This window comes from Octodon degus, unplaced genomic scaffold (assembly GCF_000260255.1).
Source record: "Octodon degus isolate 3935 unplaced genomic scaffold, OctDeg1.0 scaffold00035, whole genome shotgun sequence".
Classification (NCBI taxonomy): Eukaryota; Metazoa; Chordata; class Mammalia; order Rodentia; family Octodontidae; genus Octodon; species Octodon degus.
The window spans coordinates 16,629,491-16,640,015 of record NW_004524611.1 but is presented as its reverse complement, the minus strand read 5'-3'; the positions used below and the strand labels follow the sequence as shown (position 1 = coordinate 16,640,015).

The following is a 10,525-nucleotide window of genomic DNA, read 5'->3' as shown; positions in this document are numbered from 1 at the left end:
CTGGCTGGCATGTGGTGCTGGGGGATTGAACCGCGGTCCCTGATGCTTTGCCAAGCTTGTTCTAAGTAGGTGCCTTAGACCACTGAGCCATCTCTCCAACCCCAAACTAAAGGTTCTTGGCATGATTATATAATGCTATTCTAGCTAATAAGACAGGAAACTCTATTAGAAATGGGGGTCAGCAGAGAATGATGAGGTTGTTCTTTTCTCTTAAAAGAGAAAACAGGAGGAAAGACAGCTGAATCTTCTTCTGTCCGCAGGTATGACTGTAAGGGGAAGAGCTGACTGGAACCAAGGCAGCTTTCTTGGGATCAAGAGACAAGATAGCCCAAAAAGCCTTTCTCACGGGAGTTGCAAATTTTTCTCACTTTTCTTGCAATTTTATGATTTAATTCTTATATATGGTAATTTTTTCTTCTTAAAATTGATTTTAGAGGAATTTTAACTTTAATATCTACTATTTTTATGGCTTCTGTTTCTGGTATTGCTTGAATTGGAATTTTGTGTTTTAACTGACAAAATTGAACAAAATGGGGTACAAGTGAGAACTTTTAAATCATTTAGCCAGGAAGGACAAGGATGTGAAACAGAGTTATAGGAATTAAGGGAAAAATACCACCAAGCCTCCCTGTTTCTCAACTTTCTTTTCTCTCCTTGTCAGCCTCCCCCCTCTTTGGCTTTTTTTTTTTTTAATGTATTTGGTTGTTGTAGGGTCTCACTATGCAGCTTGGACTTGTGGTGATGGTCCTGCTTTCAGTCTCCTCAGCGCTGGGATTACAGGCATGCACCATTATGCCCAGACTCTGGCCAATTCTGCCCACCCTGGAGGCAGGGCTTGTGTGACATGTGGTGCCGGGAATCAAACCATAGTTCCTGAACTTGCCTAAGCTTGCCTAAGCAGGCGCTTTAGTTACTGAGCTATCTTGCCAGCCACCCTATGGCTTTCTAAAAATTATTTTGAGACAAGGTCTCTCTAGGTAGTTCAGACTGGCTTTGAACTCACTGTGTAGCCCGGGTTGGCCTCAAACTCACAGTTCTCCTCCTGCCTCAGCCTCCCAAGTGCTGGGATCACTGATATGTATCGCCACACCCGGCTCAAGACTTGTCAGCCTAGGCCCGGCCAGATAGCTCAGCAGCCTAAGGTGCCAGCTTAGGCAGGTGCAGTGACTGGGGCTCAATCCCTGGCATGCCTATGCCATGCCTGTGCCCTGCCATGCTGGGCCGGCCCCCAGGGTGCACTGAGACAGCAACTGGGCATGGTGGCATGCACCTGTAATCCCAGGGACTGGGAGGCTGAAAACAGGAGGATCACCATGGTCCAATCTGTGTGATTTGTGTAGTGAGGCCTTGTAGAAAATACATTTTAAAAAAAAAGACATGTCAACCTTATTTTCTCACTGTCTATACCTAAAAGCATGGTCAGAATACCCATGTCTTCAGTTTCATGAACAAAGAAGGATTCAAAGAATCTCCAGGTGACTCAGATTGGTGGCCAGAGGTATGGATAGTTCATATTGGATGAAAAAAGTCCCCTCTAGACCAGCCACAGTGGCTGCAGAGCCGATGCACATGAGAAGACACCTGTTCAAATCACATATAGATGACAAGAATGGAGAGAAGATACTCAGGAGAATTTTTTCTGTACTAGGAATTGAACCCAGGGCCTTTGCACCAAGTTACACTCTCCTTCCCTTTTTATTTTTTACTTTGAGGCAAGGTCTTATTAGTCACTAAGTTGCCTGGACCAGGCTCAAACTTATGATCCACCTGTCTCAGTCTTGCAGGATGCTGAGATTACAGGTATATGCCATGATGTCCAGCTAAAAAGGAGGATTTTAACTCAAAAAAAAAATCTATGTACCTGCTGGGCAGAGGTCAATGAATTCCCTCTTCAGGTATCATGCCCCTAAGCATACAACTAGTCACACTTCTCCCTCCTGTCCCTCACATGGCTTTGTTTTACACTCAAAATGCTAATCTACCTGGAGTTTATGTCAGTATAAATGTAAAGCATTCTTCTAGTTTTTCTGTCTTGCCAATTTGCAGCAAGACAGAAATAAGACCTGTTACATCCTACATGCTATTGTCCTCATCTGTAGTATACATTACGTATGTCTATGTGTTCGCTAACAGTTCTTTGTTCCTCTCTCTGTTTTTTCCTATTATTTTATAGAAGCAATGTCATTGCTTTTACATTAGGAGCAGTTATTTAACAATTCAAACTTTAAATCACAGACTGCAACTGTAGGTAAGCCTGTAACCAGACCAGGTCAGATGTAACAACGTTCCATGCCAGGAGCACGACTAAGAGGACTTTGTAGGAAAAGGCCGGTCACTTCATTTCGTGTAGGTGGACAGCCGCAGCATCAGAAGGGAAAGTGCCATGGGTTAGATCTAAAATGTCTCCAGAGCGCCTTGTGTGTTCAGCGGTGGGACTTTTGAGACATGACCGGATCGTGTAGCTGCCATACTCATTGGTGGATTCAGGCATTGATGAGCTCATAGTTGAACGTGCTGTTGAGGGCCAGGCTTGGTTGAGAAGCTGGGTAGGACCTGAAACTGTGTGTTCTTGTCCCTGGCTCCTCCCCTTTTTTTCTCTTTCTGCTTCCTGGCTCCATGAAAGGAGCAGCTGCGGGAGGCAAGACCCTCCCACCATGCTGTTTCTGCCTGGGAGCCAGTCAACCATGAACTGAACCCTCTGAAATGAGACAAGTAAGCCTCTATTCTTTTACACTGTAGGTGTCAGGCACTGAGTTTCGGTGATGCTTCTGGATAACTAATATAGAAAGCATAATGCTGTGTTCTTACCACCTGAAGCACAGATCCAGATGGAAGGGTGAAAATGGGTGCTGCAAAGCCATGGTGATGGAGATTTCTGGTCTTTATCCACTTTGGTCTCTCAGCTCACTTCCTCCCTTTGCACTGCTTCTGTGTGGAAGAAGTCGGAGATCTTACACATTATATTTACTAGACTTTTTCACCAATGAGACGCCTGTGTCACTCACTGTGCAAGGGTGACATATGGTGGCAGATCAGCGGTTGGGGCTGCACCAGCAGTAGCAGCAGCTAAGGGATGCAAGTTTGTAGGTGCCTGGCAGCCAGGAATTGGACGTATAATGTGCAGACATGGATTCAAACTCTGGCAGTAGGAATTATGTCCACAAAGTTATCTATGTCTTGATCACGAAATTTTTTAGCATGTTACATTTTCTAGTTTTAAAAAAACTTGCAGTGCTGGGGAGATAGCTCAGTGGTCTAAGTAAGGACCTGCCTGGCAAACACAAGGACCTGATTTGGATCCCTAGTACTGCATGCTGTGCCAGCCACTGAGACTGGGCATGGTGGCATATGCCTATAATCCCAGCTCTGGGGAGACTGAGCCAGGAGAACCACTATGAGCTGCGTAGCAAGATCCTGTACCAAATAAAACTTAAAAAAAAACCAACACTTGCAGATTTGGTCAAAGATCTTGTGATAGAGGGATAATCTTGGATCATCCACAGAGGCTCACTGTACTCACAAAGGTCCTTATTAGAAGGAGACAGGAGATTTAGAGTCAGTGGGTAGATTGCAGATACTGTGTGATTGTGCTCAGGCCATCACTAATCCCATGGTGCTGATGGCCACAAAAATTGTTGGGAGATTTTATTCGAATGTAAGATACAATGCTAAGAATTAGGAACAACCAGCTACATCTGTCAATATCCTGGGACAGTTTCCTTCCCTGGGGGCCCAGTGAACTCACCTCAAGGTTATACAGAGAATTTCTTCATGCAACATGAAGAGTTTATTCTGGGAAACAAGGAATTCCCATCTGCACTCAACCTTGCAGGCAACAACAGCCCAAAGAGTGATTGCCTGCCTCAGCCAGGGCTTGTGCGCAACAGATGAGCAGCTCACCACAGCCCCAGCTCACCTCCAGGTAACAAATGAATTTGTCCCATTCAGTGGCTGGCTGGTCCCCATGGGTATTTGGGGGTTAAAGTGGGAGGATTGACAAATTTAAAAAGAGATGAACAGTCAGTAAGATAAAAGCTCCAAGAGATCAGATGTGAGGGAGGAGGCAGAGAGCTGCAGGGCGTGGGGATGAGGGAATAAACATTAAAAGTCACCCAGGAATATTCCCTATGATGGAGAGAGCTGAAAATTTTGTAGATGCTGAATATTCACCTTGAGGTTGAATTCTGTTTTGTGCCATTATAATCTTTCTCATTTATTCAGAAAGCAAGAATAAAGCCTACTGTGCAAAACAAACTTCTATTAATAGATCTTTTGCTAAACTGAAGAAGATGCTGTTTCAAGCCAGGGGACACAAAGAAATAGCAAAAGGCAACAGAAGAAGCACTTCATGACACTAAACCTCTCAGGTTTGAGTAATACATAAAATGCATTTATTTTTGTTTTATTTGTTTTTGTATTTTAGGGAAGGGTCTACAGGATGTTCAGGGTCTCACTACTAGATCAGACTCGTAGTGATCCATCTGTTTACAGCCTCCCAAGAGCTGGGATTACAGGCATGCACCACCACGCCCAGTCTCAATCACCATCTCAGTGGTGCCCCAGGGGTGGGGCCAGCACAGCAGGCCCAGGGATCGAACCCCCAGACCCTGCGCCTGCTTGCAGGTGCTTTAGTCCACTGAGCTATTTGGCCAGCCCTCTAAAATACATTTAAAAGAAAAGGAAAAAGAAAAAAGAGAGAGAGACTGGGTGTGGTGGGTTGCACCTATAATCCCAGTGCTTGGGAGGCTGAAAACAGGAGGATCACTACAAGTTCAATCTGTATAGTGAAACCCTGTACTAAATACATTTTGAAAAAAAAAAAAAGTAAAATAACAGAAATACATAGGAAATTATACATTTAAGTCACTGTAGTTGTGTTACAGGAGATAATGTGCCTTCATTTTGCAAATCTCCTTTAATGGTACTGTAATTGGGTTTTAGTTTTATAGTAGTATTTTTTATAGTTACCTCGCCATCAGTGGCAGTCATGCAACCAAGCTGTTCAGTTCAATCTCTCCCACAAGCTTGTTTTGGAATATAGAGGACCTTCACAACCTCTGAAGCCTGTGGTCACCCATGCACAAGGAAGAGCCTTATTCCTGCTTTATCCTGCAAGGTACAAGGGAGACCCATAACTGTCATAAGTTGGGAAAGGTACCTTGAAGGCAAAAGTGCCTGTGATCATTCTGAAAGCTCCCTTTAAAATTGCTATAATAGCATATGCCACAGAGCAAAGCACAGAACCTTATAACTAGCTTGTTTGTGGAAAGTTGTTCTTTGTGCACAGGCCAAGTATTTGAAAATACCACCCACTCAATTGGCATCTCTCTGCTGTACCCTGGGAGAAGCTCCCCAGGGCAGGTCTGAGAAACCAGCCACCCATGGTTTCACTTTGATCTTTGTCTACACCCTTGCTTCAGCTCCTCTGCCAGAGACATATAATTCTAAGTAACATTGCTTGGTAATAACTATAATTACTAAATAAGACTGCCCACAACGAAAAAGAGAGGAGAAATCAAACTCTCATATGGACTGGTATCTGAGCTGGAGAATCTGTTTGTATCAGTCAGGAAAAGCCTGACCTCCTCTGTCGTCGGTTCCCCAATTAAATGGGAGCGAACAAAGCCAAGGACGGCTGGTGAAGCTCAAACCACCTTAAGAAAAAGGCTAAATCCAGAGATTCGGTAACCGAGATGCAAAGTCCTCCCGCGTTCCTAGAGAGTACACGGAAGCGCTGTGCGGTCCCGGAAGGCGAGGTGCTGACATACTTCCGGCCTTTGTGACTCATTGTGCCTGTGTCGAGGCGTCGGGAGGGCCTAGGTCCGTTTTCGGTGCCCTTCGGCCGGCCTGAGCCCTAGTCAGCTCCCTTTTCTCTCCCGGCATCCCCAGGCCGCTCCCGGGGCTCACGGTGAGACTTGGGGCTGGCCTCCGGGGAGGGCGGGCGGGCTGGCCGCAGGGGTGTGTGGGTGAGTGAGTGTGGGCTCTGCAGCTGCGGCCCGGGGTCGCCGTGCAGGTGGCCCCTGCGGAGAGCAGAAGGAGCCCCAGCCCTTCCCTGCACTCAGGGCTCCGCAGGAGGAAACGCAGCCTCCCAGGGAGAACTTTCCTCACTCCCAACCCCGGGTCCCGGCGGGGAGCGGGGAAGGGTCTCAGTGGACCCGCGGTGCTTGGAGACTTGGGGAGAAACCGTTTGCTGCCCCTTCCCGGCTTCGTCACCTACAGTGCTGTCATTGTCATTTGACGTTGCTGAGAGTGGAGTCGCTAGCGAACTGACCCTTGTCTCCTTTTTCTGCTCACCCGTCGTCGCCATTTGCTTTGATTCCGGTGAGGTGGTTTTTGTTTTTGTTTTTGTTTTTTTGTCCTCGTCCCCCTCTCTGGGCCCTTGAGAAGTTCGAGGTGAAAAAAATAAAATAAAATTTTAAAACTGGGGAAGGCGAGAGATGGACACGTTTTTGAGGTGCTTCTGCATGGTTCCAGATCACTAGCTTTTCCTTCTCCCAACGTTGATCTGTAAAGAGTGTTTGAAGCCTTGTCATAGTGCCTAAGGATTTTGGTAGGGTTTGTAGACCCTTCTCTTCTGGCTTTTTAAACTGTTTCGAAAGTTTTAAAAATAAGTAGTCCGTGAGATTAGGTGGATGTTTTTTCAGTTCAACCTGCTTGATTTAGAGTAGCTAAGGAGAGAACGGAGTTTGTCGAAGCTGCACCGGGCCATTAAGAGAGATTAACAAAGTGACCTTGAATGAGACACCAACTCAATTTTGTCATCTGCAAAAGTAAAAGACACTACTCAAAAGGCCCTTTCAACTTTGAAAAGATTAGATTTGGTCAAGGTAATTGAAAAAATAAAGCTACAGTTTAGCTTGACACTACCCCCTCCCTTTCCTGCAGTGCCTCCAGAACACAAAAAGATACTTTCATGATAGAGAGTGGCTATTACATGGCCTGGGACCAAAGAAAGCATTTATTGTACTGGCCAGTGCGAGGCAGATTGGAGGCGGTCAATAAATACTTGTTGAATTCTTCGTAACCACATCAATAGAGCACTGTTGTTACTAGATAAAGATGACCAAATGTGGAGAAATAATTTTATTAGATAACGAGCCATAAGATTCACCCCAGAATGTTTCTCCAGATTTATACTCTCTCTAAATTACTAGGCAAAATTCTTATTATTTCAGGCAATCTTTGCCAATCTTCAAACATAAACCGGGCAACCAGCTACTTACTACTGTCATGTTTTGGTGATTCTTTAGTTGAAGTATTTACATTATTTCTAATGTTAATTCCCCCCCCCCAATTCGGTGATTGAACTCAGACCCTTGCACTTGCCAGGCAAGTGCTTATTCTACTGAGGCATCTCCCCGGCCCCTCTAATGTTATATCTAAATACAAATAGATTAATAATGGGAAATCATGCGTTTTCATTCTGTGGTACCAATAGTCTTTTGGTAACTAGCCGTGGTTTAAATACAGCTTTTTCATATTTTCTAAAGCATGAAGGTAAGCAGCAATTTACACTCTCAAGAGTGATATCTGAAAAAGATGCTGGACCATCAAAAAAAAAAAAAAGAGGTTTTGAAATAAACTAAGCTTGTAATATCAAAAATAATTTCATGTAATTTTTTTCAGACAATTTTAATCCTTAGTGATAACTATTCCCTGAGGTAATCTAAGGTGAATAAGAATATGTTAAAATGTTTTTCATCTTAGACTGCAAAGTAGTTATTTTTGTTTTTCCACCCTTGCTGTTTATTTGAGGAAAGATCTGAATGGCAAAATAACTCATACAGAAATACGTAATTTATTTGTGGTGGACTACAATTTACTGTTCCGGCCTATGCTGCTTTCTCTGCTACAAGATTTCTCCCACTGTTAATCTTTAAAGTGAACTGAAAGTTAGAATATATAGTTATAGTTCTTGTTTATTTTAAAAATTGAAACTTCTCTCCACTGCTTACTAGGTAGTAGACACTGTATATAGTTATAGTTCTTGTTTATTTTAAAAATTGAAACTTCTCTCCACTGCTTACTAGGTAGTAGACACTGTTTTAGGTACTTTTTGTATGCTAACTTAATCCTTACAACAGCTCTATGAGGCAGACTGTTTATGTGTTCCAGTTATACAAATGAAGAAACTGATGATGTGGAGAAATTAACTTGCCCAAGGTCACCCATACTAAGTGGTGGAATAGCTTTAATACTAAAGGAAACTATTCCAAATATCTTTCAAAACAAATTTGAGGGCAAGATGAAAGGTAAAGTAAATGGGAAAAAATAGTAATATTGTAAATCTAGTCAAGTACTCTTTTTAAAAATAATGCTTGTAAGGAATCTTGGTAAGTATACTAAGCTATACCCTTAACAATAGTCTAGTTGAGGGCGAAGGCAAGAAAGATCAAATTTCAGACAAAAAAAACTTAATTAAAAAACTTAATTAAGAAATTAAGATGAAAAACATTTGGTACAGAATTAGGACCTTTGGAGAGAGAAGATTGTATATTCAGATCATCTGGGGACCCTAAGATAAAACCTAGCCTTTCTACTGTTGCTGAGACTGTTTGGCCCAGACTAAGAGCAGGGAAGTGTTGAGGACAGGTAGAAAGACCTGTCCCAATTAGGGAGTGTGTATATTCCCTTGTCTCTGTTCCTTTGATTCTCATTTCTTCCTCAGAAGCTTGTGTTGCTTCCCAGTGTCTCAGAGGTGTCCTGTCCCATACCTGGTAAAATATAAAACTTGCACAATAGGTTTCTGGTGGCTGGGCTGGTTACCACAGGGGATTTGCTCAGTTAAACTGTTTGACGGTCCCACCTGGCTATGTTGTAGACAGGTGTCCTGTTGTGAACCCCATTCCCAGGAAGGGCATTAGTCACACAGTGCCATGGGTGAACATAGCAGATGCTAGATGAGATCCATTCCTTAGTGATCATTCTTAGTCACCATTTTCGAAAGAATCTATACCCAGAGGCCCTCCTTTACCTCACATGTGTAATGGTATAATGTTTGCTCTTAGGAGTCAGAGACTTAATTTCAAATCCTGACTACCATTTACTTACAATGTGGCCTCAGGTGAGTTATTTAATATTAGTAAACCTCAATGTCATCATTATAAAGTGAGATGTAATTGCGGTTACCAAGATTGTGATGTGGTCAAGTGATATTCTTAACATAGACCCAGTATCTAGAAGTTGCTGAATAGATGCTGGTTGTGTTATACCTACTGCAGTATTTTTTTTTTTTTTTTTTTTGTATTTTAGGGAAGGGTCTACAGGGTGTTCAGGGTCTCACTACTAGATCAGACTCATAGTGATCCATCTGTTTACAGCCTCCCAAGAGCTGGGATTACAGGCGTGTGCCACCACACCCAGTCTCAATTGCTGTCTCAGTGCACCCCGGGGGTGGAGCCATTTCAACAGGCCCAGGGATCAAATCCCCAGCCCCTGTACATGCTTGCAGGCGCTTTAATCCACTGAGCTATTTGGCCGGCCCTCTACTGCAGTATTCTTGAACATTGACTGAGGGCAGCTGTATTTAGCTTAGCTTTGAAGGATAAGAAAGACTTGTTTTTGTTTTGTTTTGCGGAACTGGGGATTAAACTTAGGCCCTTGTGTTTGCCAGGCAAGCACTTATTCTACTGAGCCATCTCCCTGGCCCTTGATAAGTATTATTTGAAAAGACACAGGACTGGGGAAGAAATCTCAGGCATTGAATATGATTTGAAGAAAGGATGGATACCAAAAATAGGAGATATTTTCAGGAGATACTGACTAGACTCATATTTTTGCTTGATAGGATTCATGGAGTGAGACAATGAATGGTAAATAAAGGTTATGGGGAAATTGGAAATGAGTACTGGAGCATGCTCATTTTAAAGCTGTGGAGTTTTAGGAAGAGTAAAGTAGCAGATGAACTGTAGGAAGGCAGGGAACAAATGAGGGCTAGAAAATAAAGCGGAAGTTGGACCTGATGAGATTAAAGCAAATAATAGAAGCAAAGAATTATCTCTCCTAGTACTTGAAGACTAAATACACATAAAAAGGGAAGGTGTCCAAGAAGGTAAGATGTTCAGCCTGAGCAATTAAGAAATGAGTAGAATATCTAATATTTACTTATTGCCACACTATGGGCTACCAGTAAGAGGATGGAGGGGACCTGGAATAGTTTGGGTAGTTCATTGCATCTGTGCATATTTACAAGTAAATAGCCAGGTTCTCTGGGAGATAAGTTCAGAGAAACATGGATACGTGACCTTGGGAGGCTGGAAGACAGGAACTGTGGCCCAACTGTTGAGAATATGGTGAGTGTCATAAAGTAGTAACGCAGTGTGTTCAAAGGAAAAAAATATTTAATTTGGGATTTCAAGAGATAGTCATGCATCTTAAGGGTGAGTATAAATTTAACCAGTAGAGTTGATATAAGGGGAGATGTCTCCTGCAAAGGAGTGAAGGTGAAAGGTCAGGCCCTGTATTTGGGGACATTGATGGGCTAAGTACACTGAGATACGTGAGAGGCTAAAATTGAGTATGTTGT

General features: G+C 43.2%; 1 protein-coding gene across 2 annotated transcripts in view; it reads left to right on the top strand.

Moving 5' to 3' along the window:
- The first annotated feature begins 5,785 nt into the window (after positions 1–5,785).
- Positions 5,786–10,525, top strand: part of Zkscan1 (zinc finger with KRAB and SCAN domains 1) — a 43,667-nt gene continuing 38,927 nt past the window's right edge. For both annotated transcript variants that reach the window (XM_004630522.2, XM_004630521.2), the window contains exon 1: positions 5,786–5,908. The gene's annotated coding sequence lies outside the window, so the exon portion shown is untranslated. The remainder of the gene's footprint in view (positions 5,909–10,525) is intronic.